Genomic DNA, 25,615 nt, shown 5'->3' on the forward strand with positions numbered 1-25,615 from the left:
ATCATTAAGACAAATAACATAAGTAGATGGAAAACTTTAATGGAGATAGTGAAACATAAGTTGTTTCTTTAGTGGAAGTAGCCTTTCTTACTTCATATTCATGGTAATATACATCCAAGTGTGTTTAATAGTTTCCTGCCCTATTTTGCTTTCTATTTAAGTACAGGGATTCTTTGTATTATAAGCCCACTCTGTGGATTTAAATTTGAAGCCAACTAATTTAAAGCTCAGTTGCATGTTAAGTTAGTCTCAAGTCTTTTATTTTTGTTTGTACCCGTAAAGACTGATTCCATGGTCACACTTTTGAAGTTAATTTTTTTTTTGTAAAGACAGCATATGGGTTATATGTCATCAGGACAGGCAGCCAGTGTTGTAAGAGCAGAAATGCTCTGGCCCTGTTGCAGGGTTACAGTTCATAGACTGGGTCTCTGTGGAAGATATATGAGTGCTCCCGCCATTGTTCAGTGTTCACTCCAGGAGTTTAACAGAAGAAATCAATGAGGCGCAACTGTGTAAAATAGGGGTCAAATATGTACAGCTGTGGCTCCACATATATCAGACAGCACTGTTTGATTTTCCTCTAGACAGTATTCATTATCAAAATGGACTTCAGAAGCTTTTTATTAAAAACAAATTGATGTTAATTAATTCAGATTGCAGTGGCCATTAGTCAGCTATCTCATTGCTGGAAACTGGATCAAATCAAGACTGTTTCTTGCAATCTCTGATGGTTTACTATCTCTAAATCCAATTTTAAAATGAGATTCTAATATTTTAAGTCAGAGTAAGCTTTTCTACTCTGGCCTTCTCTTGATTATCAGCTGTCTTGTTCTTCTATTGCTTAAACTTCTTTAGAGGACCTGTATTCTTATATCCCTATTTATGTACCTATAATATTATATGATTAACATTTTCATATTGATTGACATTTTTTTTAATACTGATCGTGTATTTTTGGAATCAAGAAATTGTATTTGTTTTCAATTAAATACTAGGGATTTTGAAATCTAAATGCGCTTTTTAAAAGGCATGTTCTTGTGTTTGTTTGGTTGTTGTTGTTGTCATTTCATTTTACAAGAAAATTATTCCCTGAGATTCTAACAAGTTATTTCCTTGGTATTTTAATGATCCACATTCTATAATTCTTTTTTTCTGTATGTCATTCTTTTTTCATGCCTTATCTCTTTCTAACAAACACACACATGCATGAACAAAAAAGAAAGAAAAGCTAGCTTTAAAGAACATTTATTTTTTCCCCTTTCCTATAGTCTGAATAAGAACCAGTTCAAATGCCCTTTTTCTCATTGTCTTGGCCATTTTTCTCTTGGACTAACAAATTAGGTACAGGCAGATATGAAATATGCTTTCCTTTTTTCCTCATCTTTTTTTAGACTAATTCGAAGAATGAAAAGCCAGAAGTGGGAGGCAGAGTCTCTAGAAATAGACTAGAACATTAGACAGAAAGAAAGGATGTATATGATGTGTGTATGTGGCAGGGAGGGGTATAGGGGTACAGAGAAGGATTTTCAAATGGTATACAACAGAAAAAGGGATTATGGAAAGGTGAAAGCATGGGGATAGAATTTGAAAAAAAGGAAGAAATTGGAGGTGATACAAAATTTATAGACAACAATGCACTTAGACCCCAGTAAGAAGAACCTCCATTCTTCAGGTGGCCTCCACTCTTTGGACTGACTTCTTCAAATTCTTCTACTTCCTATTCCACTATCTCTGAAACACAGTGCTGGGGGCAACCCAGTTATTCCAGACTGGGTGGAATACTCCAAACCCAGACTGAAACCTACAAAGTCCTTGGTCTCTATTTTTATCTTATGAAGTATTTCTGACCCTCTATACCCACAAAACACTAGGGTCATTCAAATAGCCTGAAGAGATCTAGGATTTGCAACTATATAATCATTCCAGGGTGCTCTGGCAAGGTCACAAGGTCCTGACTCCAGGAAGGCAGCTTGGCATGTGAATTGTTCCCTCTGGCTAGGTAAATATTCCTCTAATGGGATCACTTCAGAGTAGGTTGTGACACTGGAGCTGACATGCTTATTTGAGGTGACTATCACTTATCAAAGAGTTCAGGACTCTGAACTGCCACCATAGAACCTTGGTCATATGGGTCATGCATTGGAACTGCCCATGTGTTTTAAGAATAATGCCACCTTGGGTCTATAGTATCCAAGTGTGGTAGAGGTGGTCATAGGCACCTTTTACCTGCGCTCTCCCCAACCCCAGACCAAGACTGGCACCTGTCCCTCACCAGGCTTTGCACCAGGTTTTTGTCAGTATTCCAGGGCTGTCCCCTTTATTTCTTCCAATGACTTTCCAGACCATTGTTCCCTAATGCCAGTGGAACCTTTTGGTCAATAACCTCTCTTGCCTCCAATTTATATGGTGACTTTGTGCTCTCCTGGGTCATTCTTAAACTGTGCCAGATAAGGGAAGGACATTCCTTGTGTGGATAGGGCCACTGTTCTCACTCTGACACGCAGACTCCTTTCCTATACTCTTAGCTGATAGTGGTATATATGGAAAAAAAAAAACAACACATTTTAAGAATGACATGATCACAGCATCAAGATTTGATGGTGGGAAGACATGTTATTCTACTTTTATGCAATAAAATTCCATACACTGAATTTAACTTGATCACAAAACAAATGTTTCACTTACAATGTCCTGCAAGCTCTGGGTAACACTTGTATTTTTGGTCATCTTCAAAACAGCACAGTAACATTCCCTGAGAGAGTCATTGGAAGCCACTTCCATGGTCAGCATGATGGATGGTGCAGGGTTGTAAGTAATGATGTAACCAGCACTAAATAAATGGTATTAGGGAACTGTGGTAGCAAGAAGATCTATATTGTTTCAAATCAAACAGGTTCTGAGGAGTATGTCATTGTGAGTAATAACAGTGTTACTACCTTTTCTTCATGGTGGGAGATAGGAAATTAGCCAGCTATGACACATTTAAAAGGAAAGGACATGAGGACATGGCTCCTGGATCTGTGCACAGAGAGCCTGCACCTGGACCCTCCAAAAAATCTTCTTTGTGTGCACTGATGGAACAATTAACAAATATGTAATATAGGCCCATGAATTTTTTAAATACATTTTGAATCAAAATGTTTATATAAACAATGCAAGAAATATTTTTTCAGGATTCTGGATATACTAGGGGGAAGCCCCACTTTACCAATGATCCATTCAGATACTTAGAGGTATACAGAACACAATCGTACTTTGAAAATGGCAAAAGTACTTGAAACTTACACTACTGATAAAAATCATTCTTTCTCAAAAAAAAAAAAAAAAAAAAAAAGAGAGAGTGCATTCTTTCCCTGGAGAAGGATGCATGGAGAATGGATGTATAAGAGAGACAAGAGATCACCAAAGAAGAGGAAAATCATGGCAGTACATTTGTTTTGCTTTTCTCTCCTATTTTAAATATTCATTCAGATATGGTTATGAAACTAACCGTAATTCTTCAGTTTGAATATTTTGCTTCTTGTAGACTAAGTTCACATGTTTATATTGATGGAATTTAATGTATTCATTCTAACTACAGATGTTATTGAAGGACCATGTAAAGTACCAGGCATACAAATAAAAACAAAACAAAAAAAAAATATGTGAGTTATTCTCTACTTTGAGCTGCTAGAAGAGAAAGTCATGTACACAAATACACAATATGTTTTGAGAACAAACAGAAAAGAGAAACTAATCTGTATGGGGAAACAGGACCAAGCTTTATATGAGGTCTTTTTGAGCAGTCTTATAGGATTACATGGCATTTCCAGGGACATAGGCAGCACAAGTCTAATACAGGCTGATGGATATGTTTGCAAATATTAACATTGACTTTAACTTTCTATTTCCCTTACTCTGCCACTTAGATTCCTAAGATAGGAAATATTTATCAGTAATATTTAATTAACCTCTGTAGTTTAACATCTCTAAAGTAGTGTAAATTGGGTATTTTGAAGGATATGTTTCAAATTTCCTGACTGTTGCACAGGGTATTATACACAATGTATATAGCAGCTAGCCTTCTACATGTTGATAAATTATTTATGAGCTCGAATTCCACATTCTATAAAAGTCAAAGGTCCTCTATAAAGTTGAATTACCCAAAGTTTACCTTTCAGGGTCCCTGACCTCAGCCTCTGCTTCCATATGTGTCTATCACTTATGTTCTATACTTATGAGATTGTAAAACAGCCCCCTTCCCAGTGCCTTTTGCGACATCAACTTCCTTTCTGTTCAGGTGGAATTACCAAAAAATAAAATAAAATAAATAAAAGAAAGGAAGAAAAATTTTTATTGTGAAGTTAGCATAAGTTTTCTTAGTTCTTCACTCAAAACAAAGATGACTTGGGGGTGCCTGGTTGCTCAGTCATTTGAGCATCTGACTTTGACTCAGGTCATGATCTTGCAGTTTATGAGTTCAAGCCCTGCATTGGGTTCTGTGCTGACAGCTCAGAGCCTGGAGCCTGCTTTGGATTCTCTCTCTCTCTCTCTCTCTCTCTCTCTATCTCTCTCTCTGTCTCTCTCTCTGTGCCCCTCCCACATTCATGTTGTCTCAATCTCAAAAATAAACATTTTTTTTTAAAGAAAAAGATAACTTGGATTCTGTAAACTGGGAAAGGTTTTGTTGTATTGTTTTGTTTTTATATTTAAATAGGATATATATTATTGAAGTGTGTGTGTGTTTGTGTATGTGAGTAGTGTATTTACTCTATTAAGACTCCCATGGTGAGATCAAAAATCCATGTGCATGAACATTTAAGTGAATTCTTTAATCATATAGAAAAAATAATTCCTCAATTAGAATATTCTTAGCATATTGTTTCACTATGTACACTATAAATGTAAAGCAGGCACCAGTACTGTCTCTCCACAGGGAGAATTTATGACATGGTACTATTATAAACCCAAAGATTTTATAGTGTTTCATTTTATGGTCTGTTCTGCCTAAAATGACCTAAGGTATAATTTTCCTCCCACTGATAGATGCCATCTACAAAGTGCCACTGCTATTGAAGGGTTGGGCTAAACCAGTAAGGAAATAATTCTCACCTTTATGTCTTTGCTTCTAAGCTCAGGTGGTAATGAAAGGGTGGTACATCAGTAAAAGGTTATTCATTAAGTGCCCTTAAGTGTATTTGTAAGTACAGGGAACTAGAAAGACTCTAAGAACAGTTCTCACAGCAACTTTTGGTTGTTTGAAGCAATTACCAGAGGTGATCTCCATGAATACTCCCAGAACAAGTAAATTGTCTGATGGGGAAAAAAATCAGTGAATTCCTAAGTAGCTTTGATAGCCTATGTGGTCTCTGAACCCGTTAAATACATTATCACACTTGAGGCCAACTGCCTGCTTATCTCCCTCAAATACTTTGCACCTGTCCTGGGTATGTGGGATTCTCTCAAAACCCTTTTCCAGGTAAAACGTATTTCTTACTAAATGTCTTTTGTAATATATACTAAAGGAGTCTGAGGGAGAATTCCAATGATATTTGAAAAACTGACTGGGGCGCCTGGGTGGCTCAGTCGGTTGAGCATCCGACTTCGGCTCAGGTCATGATCTCATGGTTCGTGAGATCGAGCCCCATGTCAGGCTCTGTGCTGACAGCTGAGCCTGGAGCCTGCTTTGGATTCTGTGTCTCCCTCTCTCTTTGACCCTCCCCTGTTCATGCTCTGTCTCTGTCTCAAAAATAAACAAACATTAAAAACAATTAAAAAAAATGAAAAACTGACATGTCTGCTTATGAACAAAATAAACCACTCATGATACAGTCAGTATATTTCAATTCAGTCAGTGTATTTGGGTTTTGATTCAATCACTATGATAATAGATCAAGAATCATAAGTCTTTAGTTAGGCCAGACAATCATTATCAGATGACTCAGCACTATAGATCTCATGTACTTAACCACATGCAAACATAATATTTAGACGTAAGTCAATCCCACTGTTACAACAGAGAAAACAGGCCCAAAATGGACTCACTTGTGCTAAGCCCATATCAACAAACCAAGAGTTAACACCTAACGAAACTACCTTTTCAACTTCTCCCAGCTGGAATCTTAAACCAGCCAATCAGGAATTACCTGGTCACCATGAGTGAGTTAATAATCAGCCTTATAGACTGACCTCTGCCATCCCCCAAAGGAAGGTGACCTTGCCTGAAAGACTTCCATTCTTAGCTAGAAACTTCTTTGTCCTGCCCCATTCTGCCTGGGAAAGCTCTTCAGAGTTCCTTTCTATTTGCTAGGTGGGATGCCGCCTGATTCATGAATCACTGAATAAGCTAATAAGATCTTTAACATACATTCAGTTGAATTCTGTTTTATAACACCACCAATAAATGAGAGCCACCCGATTTTTCAATCCTTCTTACTTCCTCAATTATTTACTAATTCTCATCTATTGTACTTTTTTAATGGTTCAGCTATTTGTCCCTGATTCTATCTCTTTTTTTAACTATGTATTGCTGCTCATGTGGAAAATAACCTGTTAGCTTGTTTTGACCTCCAGGATGGGGACTCTGCCTTCCTCTTCGCATAACCCCAGAGTTGTGTGCACTTAAGGGGCAAAAGTGATACTGAGAAACAGTTGCCTTAAGCCTCATGTAAAGTAGAAGTCATACTAATAGGAGTAAAAAGTTAAAAATTTTTGCTTAAATTGACTACTTAATTTAGTCTCACAAGAAGTTATGAAAAATAAGAAAGGAAGTTTAAGTGAACAATGAATTTAGTTTTTCCCCATACCCACAGGCACTGAAAGGTATGACTGAATACATGTGATTCAGTCTAGTTGGAACATATTTTTACCCTTTAGAGAAGAGGCAGATAGAAATATAGTGGTCACTTTATTTGTATGTTATTGAAAAGTGAAGGCCAGAATGGAAAAGCTAGTACTTCAAGTGTTAGGGGCCAAATGGCAGATATCTGCTGGATCTGCAGTCAACTGTGAAGAATTTAAGAGCTGCCTCTTAAGGAGAGAGTGGGGAGAACATAAAGCCTCCCTAGATAGAGCACAGGCTGATTGATACCTGATCCAGGGAGAATAAAGCTTTCATTTTTATTTTGATTGTTTTCTAAGATATGAGTAGGCATTAACCCAAAATTGAATTCCATACAGTAAGACAAAGAATAAACATTGTATTTTACTTACTGTATGAATAGGAGGGTGCAGCCTAAAAAGGCCTATTCTCCCAAGTTCCAGGTTAGCTGTGCAATCTGAGTCTTTCTGCATCATTTTAACTAAATGAAAGTTTAACCAGATTATTCAACTCAAATTAAGAGAAACTATTCTGGCAGGCAGTCCTCTCTACTAGTATATTGTTATGATAAAATTTCAAAAATTGTCCTCAGTAATTTTCTAATCCTCACTCCTCATAGGTCCTGCTTGCTTCTGAGTCACCTCTTCAACTGGATAACAATCCCCCCACCAAAAAAAAAAAAAAAAAAAAAAAAAAAAAAAAAAAAAAGCTGGAAATGAGGAGACTTCTTAAGTCTGACAAATCCATATTCTTCTGATAAGCAGAGGAATGCATCAACATTATTTTACTCTTATCCAATGCCAGCCCCCACCTATTCTAGAACAGTAGCAATAGTCAATCTCTTTAGGTAGTAGTATACCACAAAGATTAAATTGTTAGACTTTGGAAGAGGCAAAAATGGCCTTCAATTACACATTCACCTGTTTGATTTTATGCAAAATGTGAATACTATGTATCCCACAAAATAATACACATTTTTACTGAGTTACAAGTGTCTGACATGTAGAGGGTGCTCAGGAAATGTTAATTTTTCTAATTGTATGATCTTACAGTAAATAAGATATATATATGAAAATTCCTATTAGGCTCTGTGATATTATAGAGGAGAGAGAGGGATATATTTGTTGGTGTGTGGCAAGCTGCTAACTTTCTTCTCAATATCCCCTTCTGTCTTGGAGGGAAGAAACCTGATTTTTAACTAGGTATATTTTAAACTAAATTTCCGGCCTTTCTTATTGTTAAGGATGGCCAGCCAATTGTATGTGGAAGTGTGATGTAACACCATCAGGAATCCCAAATTACCCTCTCCTGAGAGTTACTGGTATATATCAGAACTTGGTACACACTCAATAATAATTTTTAGAGAAAAAAATCTGTCTATGTTAGTGAGTTTTGATAATTTTTTAACATCAAAATAATTAAATATATTAAAAATATAAAGGGAAGTTTTAAAAAATACAGCATTTTTGCTCTTTTAAAACAGAAACACATGTTAACTGTAGATTTAAAAACAAAACAGAAAAGGAAAAAGAAGAATCAACCATAAGCCCATAATCTTTTGTTATATTTATTGATTTTCTCTGTTTGCTCATCTTTAGAGAAGATGTGTGTCTGACCAGGATTAGAGTTGAGGCATGTTTTATCAGAGATCACAAAGGTGCTTGTTCAATTTTTTTTCACGCCCAAATAAGGGGACAAGAAAACATATTAAGTTTACTTTAGTTTTCCTGAATTAGATACTCAGGAGTATTTAGAGAATAGAAAAGAACAATAGACAGAAGCAATCTTTTGGAAAGTTTTACTTATATTTCTAAAAATTAATTCTACCTGCTTGCTGTGGCAGCCTGAAGTTGGGTAGAATAGTTACCTATTCTTCAATTGCCTTTTTTTAAGAGCTAATTTCCCAAGGCTGTTATTACATGCTTAAAATGCTCTCCGTGCCAATTGGAAGTCACAAGTCAACTGTGGAAGCCCAGCACCAATTCAATAGATAAAAATTTACACTGCCATGCATTTGCCCTGAATTTAACCTTTACCTCAACTCCAATTATTATACTTGGTTTCCTACCACTTCGTACCAGAAAAGCTTTCAGTTCATACATAGAACACCACAAACTCCACATTATATTTGGTAGAAATTTTCCAAAGTTCCTGATACATAGTTTAAAATTTTCTCAAGTTATCTGGGGTAATAAAGATCTCTTCCTACAATTACACCATTTGATGTAGGTTACATAATACCTTTGAAACATTATAGAAAAGTCTTCCCTCACTCTTCATGTTGTCAACTCTTACTCAATACTTCAAGCCCAACTCAAATATAAAATCCTCAGGAAAGCCTTTCCCAACCTAACAAACTGAGGTATTTTCCTCCAAAACACACTTCCATTGTATTTCATAATTTCCTTGGTATAACATCACAAATTTTTATTTTAATTTTTTAAATGTTTTATTTATTTTTGAGACAGGGAGAGACAGAGCATGAACAGGGGAGGGTCAGAGAGAGGGAGACACAGAATCTGAAACAGGCTCCAGGTTCTGAGCTGTCAGCACAGAGCCTGACGCGGGGCTCAAACTCACGGACCGCGAGATCATGACCTGAGCCGAAGTCGGCCGCTTAACCAACTGAGCCACCCAGGTGCCCCAGATCACAAATTTAATAAAATTATTATTTATTAATTTATATAATGTATAGCTTTCCAATAGAATATACTTTATAAGAGAGCACTGGGCCAAATAAACTGTTTACTACTGTATCCTGAGTACAGTAACCCTAGTGCCTACTGGGCAGAGTAGCTGACATTTTAGAAAGTCCTCTATAAATATGTACTCAGTGGCTAATTGAATTAATAGATGTCAATAAATTTGAAATGGTAAGTACATTTAAAAATGAACTCAGTCTATCTTAAAAAACAGGAAGTTTATGATTTTGTTTTAAAAACATATTTTCATGAAGTATCTGGGAATAGAAAGGGTAGATATGAAGAATAACTTTGCAATGTGTAAATTAGTTGGCTTTTTCTTTCTTTCTTTTTTTTTTTTTTTGCTTTAATCCTGCTTTATTTATTTATATGTATTTATTTAATTCTCAAGTTAGTTAACATATAGTGTACTCTTGGCTTCAGGAGTAGAATCTAGTGATTCATCACTTACATATAACTCCCAGTGCTTATCCCAACAAGTGCCCTCCTTCATGCCCAGCACCCACTCAACCCATCCCCCCCACGCAACACCCTTCCAGCAACCCTCAGTTTGTTCTCTGTATTTGAGAATTTCTTATGGTTTGCCTTCCTGTTTTTACCTTATTTTTCCTTCCCTTCCCCTATGTTCATCTGTTGTGTTTCTTCAATTCCACATATAAATTAAATCAAGAGGTAGTCTTTCTCTGACTTACTTCACTTTGCATAATATATTCTAGTTACATCCACATTGTTGCAAATGGCAAGATTTCATTCTTTTTCATCACCTAGTATATTTCACAATTATTCATCTTCAACAATTAAGTGAGTATTTGCTGGTCATATTTCTCACCAGAGATATATCATGCTAGTAGAAAATGAAATGCATAGTACATGTGAGTGTTTGATAGCAGGAGCATTGGTCCTGGGATATTACCGAGACTGAAGATGTATACCAGTTTCAGGTTGCCAAGAACCAATGTTGTAGCTGGACTGGCCCTTGTAGTTCTTATTATAATTGTGAGATATTTTCAGCAATAACCATCACAAAACTTAAAAAAAAGAAAGTTTATTATTTACAGGTCCCAGGAATTCCATGGCACACCTGGTCACACAGTGAGGTCTCAGGTAGAGGAAAAAGTGTGGGCCTGGCATTCTGCTTTTATTGGGGTCCAAAGTAGGGCCTAGGGTTTCATGGATTCACTCTTTTTTAGTAAATCTAAAACAGAATAGCAGAAATTTAAGGTGGGAAGAGAAAAAACAAGTGGCTCAAATAGTTTTCAGAATCAGCTAAGATCTATAAGGCAAAGGAGCCTGGTGGAGGGTGAGGGGAGGGAGCACACATGTGTATGGCAGTGTGCAGCTTGGCTCTTTATCTAGTCCTGTGGCTGGTGATCTGTTTATTGGAGATAGTGCCTTTGAAGTGGATGCCTCAGCAATCAAAGCTTAAGTCAGGCACTTGCATTACAAAAAGAAAAGCCAACTGTCAGTGCTTACACTTGTAAGTGGACTTATATAAGATGCATTAGGTAATTAAAGGGCAATATCAGTCTTTGGACACATGAATCTTTCCAGATGGGTAAATAGTAATTCTTAATTGCCAATATTCTTAATTCAAACATATACTAAACACTTTATATGTTTTATCACATTTAAACATTGCATCAGCTCTCTGAAAGTTGTGGTCCTATTCATATATTATAGATTTGGAAAAATATCAGACACATTAGCAACTTGTTCCAAGTCAGACAGCTCTTGAGAGTTGGTGCCGGGATTTGAATTAGGGTCTTAATGGAAGATAGTTTCCACTCTATACAAACCACAACAATAATACATATATGCACTCCGATTTACACTAAATATGTATTATATAATCTTGGGAGTAGATCAAGATTAGAGAAGTAATATTCTCCGGTGATTAAAAGCAAAAGCTCTAGAGCCAAATTACTCATGTTCAATGTCACCCACATCCCTCTATCTCTGCAAAGTTACATAGCTTGATCTCTCAGGTAATTCTTCTGTTAAAACTAAGTAATAGAAATTACCTAATTCATAGGATTTCTTGGGATTTTTTCCTTTTTTTAAATTTTTATTTATTTTGGAGAGAGACAGAGGGAATGCACAAGTGGAGACAGAGGCAGAGGAGGAGAGAGAGAGAGAGAGAGGGCGTGAATCCCAAGCAGGCTCCATGCTCAGCATGGAGCCCGATGCAAGGTTCAATCCCATAATCCTGGGACAATGACCCAAGAGTTGGACACTCAACTAACTGAGCCACCCAGGCCCCCCTGTTCCTTTTTGATATGAAGCTAATGGACCATCCTTGTGTAAATTCCTGATGAAGGAGTTGAATTCATCTAGAATATAATAAACTAAGATGTACAGTTGTTTCTCTGAAGTATATTAGAGCATATTAAAGACACCATAATGTTGCCATATGTTTCTGACCTACTAAAGTTCCTTGTCACATCTACTTTTGCCACCAGTAATCAACATGCCTCAAGTTTTGTGTGTCTTCAATATTAAGTTACCATCAACCCTCATTGCATGAATTCTTTTACTTCCATGCAGCTCAGACTACAGTGTGCCCAAATATATAGAATAATTAGTATAAAAACTGTAAACTAGAATGAGAAAACTATGACTAAAATGTATAGAGTCTAATATCAAATTTAATGAATTTTAATTGATTTGATTTTTATTATACAGGAAGTAAAAAATGGTCACCCACAACTTAATTTGCTTCAGAAGAAATACCTTTTTTTTTTTTTTTTTTTTGAGAGAGAGGGAGATAGGAAGGGATGGAGAGAACATGAGCAAGGGTAAGGGGGCAGAGGGAGAGGGAGAGAAAATCTGAAACAGTTCCTATGCTCAGTGCAGAGCCCGACATGGGGCTTGATCTCAGGACCCTGAGATCATAACCAGAGCCAAAATCAAGAGTCTGATGCCTAACCTACTGAAAAACCCATGTTCTCCCAGAAGAAATATCATTTTTAATGCACCCAAATATTGGAATAATGTTAGTTGAGGGATGATTTGGTTCTCTTTTTTACACAGTGTCTTCTCATAGACTGTACTTAAGAACTGTGACACAGAATTTCAGTTCTTATGGTAACTTGATTTTATTTTAGCAACACGAAAACGGGCATAAAATATATATCGGTTCAGTTGCCCAGTGCTATACTAATTTCAACCAATTTTTACCCAAATATATTTATACTGTCTCTAGATGAACAAATACAGCTTTTTATATGTCAGAGTCACTCCTTATCTCTTATACTTTGTCATAAGTCTTGCCAATTATTCTGTGAAGTATCAGTGGTATTTATTCTTTTCTTTCCATTTTTGCTCCTATCAAACTTGCCCAAACCTGTGTCAACTCATACCTGTCTATCTGGAGCTGAGTTCTCAGCATCCAGGTGAAATTGCCATATCCACCACCTCCCTCTCACCAGCCTAATGATTTTTGCACATTACTGACAAGTAAAACAAATGATCTTCCTTAAAACTGAAGTTATTTCTAATTTTTAAAATATTTACCAATTTTGCTTATTTTTTACAATTTTCAAGTGCTTTATTCTTTAAATATTTGCCAACTATTTTAAAAGTTATGTAACCAATACTCTTAAATGTAAGATTACAACACCAGTCAAGATGGCATCAGGGAGTGGATGTCTCTCTGCCCTACTCTGTCACTCCTCGACTAACTCTGTGGAGTGAATTCTGAGTTCTTAAAATTCCTTTTCTTAATGATATCTGTATACCAGATGGGCAAATGCTCTCATCAATTCGCCTACAGCACAGGCCATGTTTCTCTGGGCAATCTTGCACAAACACTCTATAGAAACAGTTGGCTTGGTTTCATACTGGCCATCTCCATGGGATGAGCAAAGTGAAATTAACGTTTAAAGAATTTAACATGTGGGAAATGAACTGACAGTACTGATTGACCTCTAGCTTTCTTGTTACCTGGGCAACATTTTGAAGTATTATTAGCTATTTCTTGTCATTTTGCTGCTTATTTTATGACACAAAAAACATAATCTCAGCATGAAAGGGTTAGTGATGCTGTCTGTCAACTTTTAGTACACTAATGTGCTGTTTTGCTCTTGAAAGGCAATTTGCTAAAGTTCATTTGAGACCAAGTTTTGGTACTAACTAGTGGTTAGAATTTATGAAAATTAGTATTTATGCCTCAAGTATTTCTAGATAAAATCAAGAGGTTAATTTAGATTATTTTTTATGTTTCCCGAGTCAATCTTTCTATTGCTTTCAAAACTTACTTATTCAATTGGACAGTTCAGTTTTAAGGATCTAATAGACACTCTTGTGGACAGAATATAAGGAGCCCATATCCTGGCATTCAGGATTTTGATCTCTCTTCTCCTTGAGCATTAGCAGGACTGTGACTTGCTTCCAGCCAAAAAATATGGTAAAGGCGGAGAACTTGGGCAGCTCAGTGGATTAAGCATCCAATTCTTGATTTCAGCTCAGGTCATGGTCTCATGGTTTGTGAGTTTGAGCCCTGTATCGGGCTCTGAGCTGACAGTGCGGAGCCTGCTTGGGATTCTGTCTCTCCCTCTCTCTCTGCCCCTCTCTCACTTTCTTTCTCTCTCTCAAAATAAATAAAATTTTAAAAAAGAATATAATAAAAGCAATTGTATGTGTTGTTCCATTCTTCTTGAGTTGCCCTAGATGCTATCCTTGCCGGCTTATTGAAGTTAGCAGCCATGTTGGGAAATCCAACAAAGCTAAGAACTGCAGATGATTCAAGCAACTATAAGCATTCTCTGAGAGACTTCTAGGAGCTAAGTTAACTCCCAGCTGAAGGCCAGAAGCTGGAGTTTTCACTTCCACAAATACAGGAAATGGATCCTGTCAACAACCTAAGTAAACTGGGAACTGGGTTCTTCCCCAGACAAGTCTCCAGATGAGAATGCAGTCCAGCTGACATCTTGATTGCAGAGAACCCAGAGAAACCAGCTAAGCTGTGCCCAAGACTGCTGACACACAGAATCTGTGAGGTGATAAATACGTGTTCTTTTGAGCTGCTAAGTTAGTGGTAAATATTTACACAATAACAGAAGATAAATACATGTTCTTTTGAGCTGCTAAGTTAGTGGTAAATATTTACACAATAACAGAAGACAAAAAGATAGCAATTTTTAAGAAGGTAGTAGAGACAGAAAGATGTCTTGATTACTTCCTCACCTTCTGCATGTTTGTATTTGGCAACCACCAGCCGTCAAGCTGCTCAAGTCATCCTTTTCCCTACCCTGAATGTCTCATCCACAAGAAAGGATTTTTCAGCTCTGCCTGCAACATATACTACCCATATCTCTCCCTTTCTCATTGTCTCTATTCCTATTGCCATAATTCTAGCCTAAGTCACCAGCATCTCTCACCTGGACTATTAACTGATCTTTTAAATGGTCTCCCTCCTTGCACTCTTGCCCCTTTTTAATCTATTTTCCATAAGTGAGTCAGAATGATGTATTTTGAAACTGGAGTTAGATTGTGTCACTTTCCAACATAAATCTTCCAAGGGCTTCCTCTCAGTGCATTTCTAATAAAATTTTAAAACTAGTATTGTGGTTTTTTTTTAATTTTTTAAATGTTTATTTATTTTTGAGAGGGAGGGAGGGAGGGAGGGAGGGAGAGAGAGAGAGAGAGAGGAGAGGCAGAGAAAGAGGGAGACAAAGAATCCAAAGCAGGCTCCAGGCTCTGAGCTGTCAGCACAGAGCCTGATGTGAGTCTCAAAACAGTGAGCTATGAGATCATGACCTGAGCTGAAATCAGATGCTCAACCAACTGAGACATGCAGGTGCCCCTAAAACCAGTATTGCCTACATATCTTGAACACTGCCTTAACTTGTTACTCCATCTAATATTACCCCCCACTCCCTGATGAAGCTCCAGCTACTGGCTACCTATCTGTTCCTCAAGAAAATCAAGTTTGTCGCTGCCTTAGAGTTTTTGCACTTGATTATCAATCTGTCTAGACTGTTCTAGTGACTGGAAGTTTCTTCTCATCTTAGTCTCAGTTCAAATGTTACTTTCTCAGTGTGGCCTTCCCTGACTGCACAATCTAAGTACCACAATAATACCTATAACAGTACCCTATTGTATTCTTTTGGCACATATTACTGCCTGATATTATCTTAATTCTTATTTTGTTTGCAAGTTTACTGTCTGCTTCTCCCATCAAAATATAAACTCTCTGTGAGCTGGGGTTTTCTCACTCTTAGTCATCGTTGATTGTTTACCGCCCACTATATTACTGGATACGTATTAGCCATTTAAAAAGTACTTTAAAAAGTGTATTAAAAAATCATTAATTTTATTAGTGTTTTGCATAATCTTCAAAATACATCAATGAAACAGATACATATAAATTAGCTTGAAGTTGAATGGGATCCCAAAGGTCCACCAACCCAAAAGGAAGTTTGCCAATTATTGGCTTAGACGATGTTTGAAATAAATCTATTTTAGACTGGGTTCCCCAGAAAGTGGTTCCTAAGGCAAGAATTTGAACAGTGAGGCTTCATTTGGCAAATGCAATCCCAGAGCAGCCAGAATGAGAATTAAAGGAAATGAGAGAGGAAAACATGTAAAATGATGGAAAGTGATGCATCACCATGTTGACTACTAGGTTTACAAATAACCATGGAAAACACAGTGGATTCCTCATCATGTGCATCTATGCAACATGTGGGAATTTCTATCAACAGGCTCTAAGAAGAAATCATGATATAGGGCAGTCCTGGAAAAGAAAAGAAGAAGGAAAGAATCAGAGTGCTGGTTCCCTAATTTTTCTTCTTTCTAGTGGTCAAAACTCACCCCATGGATTTTTGATTCCTTTATCGCCTGAAGAGCAGTTCCTTTCTGCCTCTTAGCAACGACAGATATCCTGCCCTTTATTCCAGCCTAGGAGTGATATAGGAAGCCATAAACTATTCACCTGCAGCTGGTCAGCCTAGCTATGCAGCAGTAGCCAAAGAGGAGGATTTGATACTCCCAGGGTTGATTCTTCTCAACACATCATCATGAACTGATTCCCTGAGCAGAGAGAATTTTGCAATTCAACTTGTTATGAGTACATCTTTGATCATTACCTCTTCTTCAGTTTGAAATCATTCTCTCCTCCTATACTGTCACTCTCAGTTAATCATGTCATCATCATCACAGCACTGTCTTCTCAAAAATGTGATGGAAAATGGATCTCATCCTCTCATCGAGTGTGTTACTAATTCCTGGTAATTTGTCACTTAAATATCTGTCACATTCTTCTCTGCCAATATCCTCAATTACTTCTATAGCTGGCTAAGCTTCTCTTACTTTGATTAAGGCAATGATTTCTTAAGTGTTGTGACTTGAAGTATATCCCAAAATAATATGTGGATGTCCTAACTCCCACTACCTTTGAATGTGACCTTATTTGGAAATAGAGTATTTACAGATGTAATCAATTGAAGATTAAATCTTGCTGGATTAAGGTGTTACCTAACCCAATATGATTGGTGTCTTCATAAGAAGAGATCTAGAGCTGCACAGGCAGAATGCCATGGGAAGATAGAAGTAGAGATTGGAATAATACAACGGCTAGCCAAGGAATGCACAGGATTGATGTCACCATCTCTAGGGCTTTCAGAAAGAGCATGGCCCTGCTGACACCTTGATACCAGACTTCTAGCTTCCAGAACTATAAGATAATAAATATTTGTTGCTTTAAGGCACCAGGTTTGTGATACTTTATTATCATCGCCCTAGGAAACTAATGCACTGACTAAACTCTAGGTCTTCAGTCTTACAGATCTCATGGTCATTTACCACTTTCCAAATGCCTACTCTGTCTCAGAGGCTCTTCTGTGATCTGGCTCCTTGCCTACTTCCGAAATCTAACCTCCTGCAATGACACTATATGTTATGTCTGTGAACCATGTGAAATGGAAAAGAGGAGCTTTGACTGAAACTATTTGTATTCACTAGACAAAATAGTGAAACAAAACAACTGTCACTAGCCTCATTTATTCTTTTTTTTCTGTGTAAACATTTTTAAAAGAGCTAAAATCAAATGACCACTAGCCACAACCATGAAAATCAGGAACAGACTCTACTACATGAATAAATAATCATGTAAAATGGAAAAAAAAAACAACACAAGACAATGCAGAAGACCAGAGCATGCTACTGTAATCAAGTATAATTTATTTTAAAGATCTGACATGTTAATAATATGCATAATTGCTATTTTGCATATTGTAATCAGGAATAAATGACAAGCACTTTTTTCAAATGAATTATAATTAGTAACCAGGAAGTTACGATATTTGTATATGTATATGATGATATTGTGTGATCTATCAGTAATTATGACTCCCCTTCTGGGCCATCAATTAGCCACCATCCTTTGAATAATTTACTAAATGTAAACTCAGATCATTAGAGAAATTTAAGAATATTATCTGCTCGAAGCAGGATTCAAAAGCACTTGACAGAACCATGGCAGACAAAGACCATGGCTGTTGGGCTTAGTAAGATCTCACTCAAAGTGTCTGGAGTTGGGATAGTGGTGGGCTGGCATGCTAGCAAAAGATTGTGCATCACAGTGTGATAAAAATTGTGCATCACAGTGTGATAAAGATGAGCACAAATTCATGTTGGATTGCCAGCAGATGGGATTCTTGGGATAAAGATGGTAAGAGAATCCTTGGAAATGGAGGTGAGAAAGAAAAATAGCCAGGTAAGAAGACCTGGGCTCAAAAGTGAAAAGGTACTCATCTTAGGCACGGGACCTTTATCTTGGAAATAATAGTCTCTGGCATCCAGTCTGCATGACAAAACATGTAAGAACATTTAACACGATTAACACAAAAATCCATTTCAGTACGATAGTAAATAAGGGAAAAAGCATGAATACGTTGGGAAAATTAGTGGATTCCTTAACTAAAGAATGAAAAGGAATTTATCTTTGTTTTTAGTCTATTATTCTCAGGAGTAATACTACCTAACTCTTATCCAAATGTCCATTCCCTGGCTGCATACACTTTTTAAAAATGTTTCATCAAAATGTCAAAACTGCAGCTTTTAAGAAAGCTTTTACAAAACATACATCATGTGCCCCTGCTCTAAGTCCTCCTCCCTAGAAGGAGTCTCTTTTGATAATTTCTATTGTTAGAACTTTCTAGTCATTTGTCCCCATATATTAAATATATTTTTACAAACCAATTTTTCTCATTGTAAAAATATGACACATTTATAGAACCTTTAGAAAAGACAGAGATTTTAAATGAGACACTAAAATCAGTCTCTCTTTATAACAGGGAGATAATTATTATAAACATATAAACATGGTGGTTTGTTATTTTTTTTCACTTGAACTTCACTTTTCACTTGTTCACGTGTATGAACATGTATTTTATGCCCAAGTACTACATATGCAGTTTATGATGTTCATGTTCTAAAATTATTTTAATACTTTCATAATATTCAGCCAAAAGATGACATTAAATGAACTTAATTACCCATGGTTTCTCTTCTCCACATATATTATATGGTCACACATTTTTTATTTGATTATCTTTTCCTAGTAACCTGAAATTATTAAGTTGATCTTTCCTGTCAATCATTCAATTTTCCATGATGCCAAATCTATTCTCTTCTGTCTCTATTGTAAGTTGTAAAATTTTGATTGCATTTAATTTACTTTATAGTTTCATATTCATTTGCTCAATCCTCTCTTCTTGAGATAATTACTTTGAGTATCAATTTTCTTATCCTTGAGTTCTGGAGTCTTACTTTCTTAATTCCAGGTTTATTTTCTAGAAGGTATTTCTTCTTAAGGTTCATTAAAGACATCAAGTAATCTTATAAATTTTACTATGTTTCTAGGAATAAATAATTTTCAAGCAGAACTCTTCCCCTTGGTATTTTTCTTTTCTAAAAATATTTCCACAGGATGGGTGTTACTAATCTTATTTTTACCTTTGCTTAAGGTGAAATGAAGACATTTATCCAAACTCCATGTTGCCTTTGGACAATCCCATTACTTTTCCACTTGTCTACATTTCTTCCTTACTGGATGGCTGTCAAATGACCTTATCATATCATAGTCCACAAATTGGTTACTTCTCAACCCGTTTTCAGGGTCACTGGAGATTGATCTAGCATGATTCTGCTGTTCAGAAGTGAAATTATTTCCTTCTCCCATTACTTGGTTTTATGACACTCTGAGATAATTGAATGCCCAAAACATATGTCCCTATTATGTAGTATCTCTAAAGCTCTTCTTGTCTTTGCTGTCCACAAAAATGATTCTCATACGGGGCTTAGTGCTCACAGTGTAAAAATTTCCACTGACTGACCATTCAATGCTACTTCATAGTTGATTGTAATTTCACTCCTTGAATGAATATGGAATGTAGATGGGAGGGATCAAGCATTATTCAGGCTATTATATAATACAGTGTGTCCATAGAAGTCATTCAGATTTACTAAATTAATTAGAATAGCTACTTTATGAAATTTTGGTCTAGAGTATTGCCATTTGTGTTGAATACTTTTTGAGCAGCCACTACGTATAGGGTGCTAGTCCCATACAAGCTGGTCTCAGTTTTAAAGTCAAAATCAGTAATGTAATAATATTTGTTGAATCACCTATTTATTTTATGTATTAGGCCTATGGCTGAATGTGCTTCAGAACCACAGTTTAATTTATCCCCTTCCTCACTGACCTAAAGGAAATCTGGAGGTCTGCTTTTCATTACTGAGCTGCTGTTTGCCTATGCACTGAGGAAGGATGTGGCATTTATGTAAAGTGACAAAGCTACATGATAGTACCATTATACTGCCCAGTGAGCTGTGGCACTAGCCACTCTCAACCAGACAACTAATTACTATATGCATGTGGGGAACTGCAGAACACTCATTTCAGAGATTGCTTGGAAAGAAAAATAAATTATAGAATACAGTTTATATTGAAAATCATTTGATGTAGTTAGAAAATAAATTTAACTGCATTTCAGAGTGACTGGATTTTGAGTATAAAACATAAGGCCAACCCGTTATGCAGTGTATTTATTTTAAGTTGTTTAAACAAAACAGCTTTTGATAACAAAAAATAGATTACAAAAAGAACATTTTTTTCCTCTTAAATAGAACCAAGTGTCAACAAATTTGTGATATTGGGAATTAATTTTACCTTTAATAGAACTTATTCTCTCATCTGTTATCTTATTTCCTATTCCTTTAAACAATTCAAATACTTCTTAAAATAATTTGGAATTTTTGGTAAATCTCTTTTATTTCATCTTTTATCTATTATTAACTGAAATAAAATCATGAAAATGTTATGAAGTGGTGGTGTTTAAATTCATCAAAAGTCTAAAATTAATTAAATTTTTCAATTAATATCTAAATTGTTTTACATTGGCAAAAACTATTCTCTGTAGAACCTGTCCTTAAGAAAAAAAAATTTAAAAAAATAAAAAAAGAAAAGAACTTGTCCTAAAATATTCCACTATGACTATACTGAACATTAGCAGAAATTTAATCAGTGCTTTTTATTATTGTCATTGGTTGGTGATATCAAATTCAAAAATCCAAATGCACACCACAAATTCCACAAAAGCTAGTAACTTATTCATATTTCCCCCAAACAGTAATCTATCTATAAGCAATTTCTCTGAGATAGTTCAAAAACAGAGATGTAACTCTTGGTATGAGTAATGTCAGTGCAATTAATTAATACTATAAATTTTCCCATTGTTTAAAACACTAGCAGTTTTTATGAACTCAACAAGGCTTTACTAGACCCCTATTTTTGTGCCACATTCTGTGCTGTATAGAAAATAACTTCATGTCCATGTTAATTTTGAACACTCACAAGTTTTAAATTTCCCAATATTGAGAGGTAAGAGATATGTTTCTTTAGAAAATCAGTTTTAAATATGAATTAATGTGAGCCTTCACTTCCTTTTGCTTCATTTATATATGACTCCTATTAATAAGATGATGTTGGAAAATGGCACAAGTTACATGTTAGGTGTTTTTGTTGGTAAGCAACAGACATCTCTGGCAAAATTTAAAAAAAAAGGTTAATTGATGAGAAGGATACAGGATAGACTTGAAGAGAAGTCTAGAGAGTTGGGTTTAGAAAATAAAAAATCAGGAATAATATCTCAGTAACAGGAACTGAGTGACAATCTAGGATGACCCAATTAGAATGAATTAATTTCATCTATTTCTTCCATCTTTGAAGCACCCAGTTCAAGATCCAAAGTTGTAGGTGACAGAATCACATTGGCTAAGCTTAGTTCTTTTAGTTTGGCTACTGAGCTGTTGAATGGAAAGATGTAGTAGGAAACCTCAGGTACCCCGGTTAGATGGCAGGTGCCAGAATTTACAATCCCATTTTAACAGCATACAGTGGAGGAGGGTTAATTCATCAGAAGAAAACTGGGATGCTATTTATTAAGTGGAGGAATGGGAAATGAATTGCTAAAAGTTATTTAAAACAAGGCACCTGGGTGGTTCAATCCATTAAGCACTCTACTCTTGATTTTGGCTCAGGTCATCTCACAGTTCATGAGTTCCAGTCCTGCACTGGGCTCTGTGCTGACAGCAGGGAGCCTGCTTTAGATTCTGTCTCTCCCCCTCTTTCTGCCCCTCCCTGACTTATGTTCTCTCTGTCTCTCTCTCTCTCAAAATAAATAAACATTTAAAGAGAATAAAAGTAATTACAAACATTAATTATGGTTCCTTAACTTTTCTCATATATAAACACATATATAAACACACTCCATATATAACCCTCATATATAAACACACTCCAAGCACATAAATGTATGGCATACCCAAAGCTCTAATGAAATGCTTAACTATCTTCCAAGAGAAATGAACTTCTAACCTAGAAAGCTCTTGAGTATGTAAGTGGCAATGCCTATATGTGATCATCAAGTAACTATTTAATTTTTTTTTAACGTTTATTTATTTTTGAGACAGAGCATGAACAGGGGAGGGGCAGAGAGAGAGGGAGACACAGAATCAGAAGCAGGCTCCAGGCTCTGAGCCATCAGCCCAGAGCCCGATGCGGGGCTCGAACTCACGGACCGTGAGATCGTGACCTAAGCCGAAGTCGGATGCTTAACCGACTGAGCCACCCAGGTGCCCCTCAAGTAACTATTTAAATAGAGGTGCCAACATCAAGCAAACATTAACTTCACAATAACTGAAATTAAATTGACTATTGACAACCTCAAACATTAAAATGGCTCACTTTTTGATATGGTAATGTTAACATATCAAAATAGCCAATAGATAGTAGTTTGTGACTGTAGGATTCTGAAAGTACTGACACATGATTTTTAAAGAGGACATTATATGCAGAAAACAAGATCACCAAATAAATGAACAGTTTCTGTGGTTTCTGAAGTGTGCAAGCTACTTGACAGAGATCCTTTGACAAAGTACATCTATCACTGTACATGTAAATGATGACAGGTTAATGCAGAAGGAAGGTTGGAAAGAAATTAGGTTAAAGAGGGAAACAAAGTTAAAGCTCTAGGAACAAACAATTTTTTTCTTTGATTTTCTTATTAAAGAGACTCTGGGAACTTCAAGAAACTAATCAAAGAAACAACTAATAGTTATGAAAGCAGAACTAAAGGGGTAATGTTCTGAAGACATGTGTATAAATCATGCCAGAAGTAGTTTTTTTCTTTGAATTCATTAAGCCCTAGGTTCAGTCCTGGAGATGAGCTCTCTTGGATGGCAAAGCATCTAATGAATGAAAAAGTAGGCACTTGAATGGGACTAAGTGCCTTTGTCCAAAGCTCCAGTCACTGAAGGACAGGTCAGAATTATTATTGCATGTTTGCATATTTGTAAGAGGTCACAAAGAGTTTGGTTTTTTCAAACACAGAGATTTAAATTTACAGTTTTAAAGTAGGAAAAACAGAGGCACTAACTTGCTACAATGGAACACAAGTTTGGGAAAAGAGTTGCTACTATTATTTTCATGGTTCTCTGTTTCCTCAAATCATCTAATGATGACTAATTATGAGACACTCAGCATAATGCAAAATCTAACATGATTAAAATTCTTATTTATGAAAAGAGATGGCATGTCATTGGCATTTTTACATAAGCTTTAATGAATAGTCATAAATATTTTTCTTCAAATAAAATACTTATGATTATTTCAGGTAAATGATCTATCACAGATCAGTAAAAGCAGAAACTACTATTCTGGAAGGGCTCTGTTTGAATTATAAAGACAACATCTATAAATGGCTATAGTTTTGACTAGATTCTACAATGAAACATGTTGGCATAGATTATCTCACTAGAGAGAGAAAATTAATCAGGAAAACTGGTTTCGAAAAGGCTTGGATATTTTTGACATTCAAGTACGTTTTCGTTCGGTAAACGCTTATTTTTTCATGCATTGATTCCATGATGCGGAAGTACCTAGTGGTTCAGTGACAGGTAGACCTATTAAAATCTAAAAAGGATGGCTCCCTTGCATTTCTTCATAGAGAATAAGACAAAAAGAAGAAGACAATGAATACTAAAAGTTGAAAACTGGGAAAGGCAAATTTTAGATATTTTAAGTATTTAGGTCAGTTCGTTAGAGTATCTTTAGAGACTTTTTTTTAAAGTTTATTTATATATTTTGAGAGGGGAAGAGTGTGTGAGCAGAGGAGGGTCAGAGAGAGAGGGAGACAGAGAATCCCAAGCAGGCTCCACACTTTCGAACTCAATTAGATCATGACCTGAGCCGAAATCAAGAATCAGTCACTTAAGAGCAGGTGCTCCCTACAGACTTTTTTTTTTTTTTTACTATTTCACCAATAAAATAAAGTGATTGCAATTCATAAATATGATATCTTAGTGAAAGCCTACTCATACTCTTTTTCTTGGATTTCCTAGGAAGTACAAAAAAATTAGGAAATAATGAATCCATGCCCAAAGGATATCATCATCCTTTTGTTACAAAATTAGTATAGAAGAGGCTTTAATTTCCAATCCAGAAACACTTAGAAACTCTTAAGTAATAGATGCTTAGGATACTGGACAAATTGTTATTCAAACAGCAGATTCTTAATTTCCTTGTGTAATAATGCATTGAAAACAGGATAAATTCATCAGAAATATACAAACAAAAAATCCATAAAAAATAAGTTTCTTTTAGTTAGGTATATACTAAGTTGAAAGGATCTTGATAATTTTTCCTTAAAACTCGAGTTTTAATTGCCTTATCCCCAGGGCAGCCATAAACTTGAGAAGTGACAATTTATATGGATTTTATGAGCCTGTTTACTCTGTTATTCATGAAAAAAGTTACTTTGGCAACTGCTGTGCCTCATGTTACTTATACTACCTATGAATTAACTAGTATATTCTTAAAGAAACAAAAAGAGTTTGTGTTAATAAAGCAGTATATTAGCAACATATGTTTGAAATCCATATCATCTCACAATTATTTTAACAGTTAATTTAGATAAATACATTCTGCTAAAGGACACTTGAGAGAAGGTTGTGGTCCTTGGGAAGCTCATATGCTCTAATTTGATTTGCTTGCCCAGTCAACATTTATAGAACGTTCAACCCATAATAGAATAGGTACTGGCTTACAAAAGATTAAAAACAGCTGTTCTCACCTGAAATGATTGCCTTTCATTCTAAAGGAAACATTTCAAATCATTCTCCAGCTGAGAATAATAGTGACTTTTTTTAATTCCTGAAAATCTACAACTTCCTATTGAGTAAAGTTACACATCAGATTTATGTTCCAAGTTAAAGACGAAATTGGATTTAAATCAAAAATGCAGAATAAAACTTTCTCTAAACATTAACCATGTGCAATATAAATACATATGTGTGTATATATATGTATAACTATATATAACTATATATAACTATATATAACTATATATAACTATATATAACTATATATATATATATATATATATATATATATATATATATGTATATATATATATGATTTACCATGTCACAAGCTGGTGATAATTTTTTCAAACTAATTGTTGACCCTTTGATTCTAGTAACATTTGTTGGGCATTGCAAAAACTGCAAAAAGGTTTTTTTTGGCTTCTGACATGACAAAGTTTGAGCAATA

The sequence above is a fragment of the Panthera pardus genome, unplaced genomic scaffold (assembly GCF_024362965.1).
Source record: "Panthera pardus isolate Hobbes unplaced genomic scaffold, ASM2436296v1 HiC_scaffold_8, whole genome shotgun sequence".
Classification (NCBI taxonomy): domain Eukaryota; kingdom Metazoa; phylum Chordata; class Mammalia; order Carnivora; family Felidae; genus Panthera; species Panthera pardus.